This window comes from Dipodomys ordii, unplaced genomic scaffold (assembly GCF_000151885.1).
Source record: "Dipodomys ordii isolate 6190 unplaced genomic scaffold, Dord_2.0 Scaffold117, whole genome shotgun sequence".
NCBI classification, from domain to species: domain Eukaryota; kingdom Metazoa; phylum Chordata; class Mammalia; order Rodentia; family Heteromyidae; genus Dipodomys; species Dipodomys ordii.
This window is the reverse complement of record NW_012267333.1, coordinates 3,936,846-3,939,340: the sequence shown is the minus strand read 5'-3', so window position 1 is coordinate 3,939,340 and position 2,495 is coordinate 3,936,846.

Genomic DNA, 2,495 nt, shown 5'->3' with positions numbered 1-2,495 from the left:
ACAAGCTCCTCTTCCTTCCACACTTCTCTCCTTTCCCAGAAAAATCACCGGGCAGGGGCTGGGTTCCCTCCCACCATCCTCTTCCCATCATTCTCAGGATGCCTACAAGGCATCTGCCCCCAGAGAATGGGTCATGATTCAGAGTCAGCGGCTGCTCACAGGAACAGCTCGGGGGTCTGATGGTGGAGTCTGGACAGTGTAGAATCGCAAAAGGAAGACAGCTGGGAAAGATTCAGCCTCTGCAGATGCCCTGAAAGGAAAGTGTATGTGGGAAGGCAGACAGAAAAGGTGCTCTGCCAAGCCAGTAAGTTTAAGATGTGCATAGCCTCATGGGAGAAAGGAGGGAACCCAGAACAAATGCACTCAGAGAGTATATGGCTTTCTCCGGGGTGTCTTCCTCTACCACCCCATGTAAAGACAGCTCTGCCTCCTTTTTATTTTCCTCAGTGGCAAATTAACATCATCTATAGTTACGGTATACAACATGATGTTTTGATATATGCATAAACAGCCAGGTGATTAAATCAAGTTGGTTAATAATATACACCCGGAGACATGCTGACAATTTTGTGATAAGAACATCTAAGATCAACACTTAACAATGCCAAATATGAGTCATTATTTACTGTGATCCCCATGCTGTTCAAAAGATCTCCGGAATTGTTCATCCCATCTAATGGAACCTTGACACCCGTTGACCAACATCTTTCCATCGACAGGCTGTCAGTCCATTGTACTCTCTACTTCCAGTAGTTTGACTTCTCTAAGGTACACGTGTATCTGAGATTATGGGGGGTTGGAATCTGTCTCTCTAGGCTTGTCTCGTTTTACTTTTCATAACGTCCTCCATGCTCATCCATGCTGTTGCAAATGATAGCATTTCCTTCTTTGCATGGCCAACTAGTAATCCAGTGTGTACCCATGCCTGCCTGACAACCCACTCACTCATTAATAGATGCTTAAGTTGATTCCATAGCTTGGTTACTGTGGGAAATGCTGCCATAAACCCAGGAAAACAGACGTACCTTTCAGAGACTGGTTTTTATTTTCCTTAGCTAGCCTTGCTTTCTTATCACCACCATCACCACCACCACCACCCCCTATCATCCAATATTCTCCTTTGGGTGTGCTTTGTACCTTTCTGATGATTTCAGATGTGCCTTTTCTGTATCCCTGGCTGCAAGTAGGGACCTCGTCTCCTTTGTTGACTACTGCATCACCAGGCTCAGCAGGCTCTGCCCCCATACACAGTAGGGGTGCAATAAGGATTTGATGACTTATGAGAAAAGTCTCTGTTTCTGACCTCTCCTGAAACAGGACAACAATGAGACTCAGGACCAGCTGCTCCCCAAGCCCTCTGTCAGAGGTTATAGGGACACAGGACAAGCAGTCAGCTCTCAAATTAACCAGTCCCCATTCCACCTCTTCTATAGCTGTGAAATCTCCGGCAAACTGCTTAACCTCTACCCCTACACTTTGATTCGTTTTTCTCCATAGGATTTATCATCATCTATCAAATACTTGTGTTTATTATCTGTGTCTTTCAATCAAGAAAGAAGTGGCTAGATAGAGAAAAAGAGGTACATGTTAATTGTAAATATATGAATGTACCTTGAGATAGGTAATCATAAAATTTTTACAGTTTATGCTTCCAAGATGTCCACATCCATTCTCTGCTGCCCACACCAGCACTGAGTGCTTGTATCCATACAGAGCCATGCATATTGTTACATTTATGTTCACACGTACATGCTCACACACACACACACACATACCTCTGAGTGGACAAGAATTGTACAGTTGTCAACACCCAATATGAGAGGGGTAATATGAAAAATTACCAAGGCAAGGGCAGAAAGAAAATATCAGAAAGCTCAAGAACAAGGGCTGGTGAATATGGCTAAAGTGGTAAGGCACCTGCCTAGTAAGCATGAGGCCAGGAGTTCAAACCCCAGTACCACCAGTTGATTATAAATAAACTTGACGGGACTGGGAAGGTGGCTCAGTGGTTGAGTACTTGCCTTGTATGTATGAGGCCCTGGGTTTGATTCCTCAGCACCACATAAGCAAAAAGAAAAAAGCTGGAAGTGGTGCCATGGCTCAAGTGGTAGAACGCTAGCCTTGAGCTGAAGAGCTGAGGGACAGCACCCAGGCTCAGAGTTCAGGCCCCACGACCAGACCCCCCCAAAAATATAAATAAATAAACTTGAGAACTGGAACAGGAAGCCAAGAACCAAAGAGATGAAGAGAGTGAGAACTGATCACACATAAAAAGAACAGGCTGGAATTAGGCAGAGAAGAAGGGGAGACTCCAATGTATAGCCTACGAAATTAAGAAGATGAGGGATGGGTGAGAATGTTGAAAGAAGTGACAATGACCAAGACATACTGTACTCATAAACTGCCTGGTTAAATGGCAGCTCCTTTGTACAGCTACTCAAAGACAATTTTAAAACAGCAGGCTGCGGGGCTGGGAAGGTGGCTCAGTGGTAGAG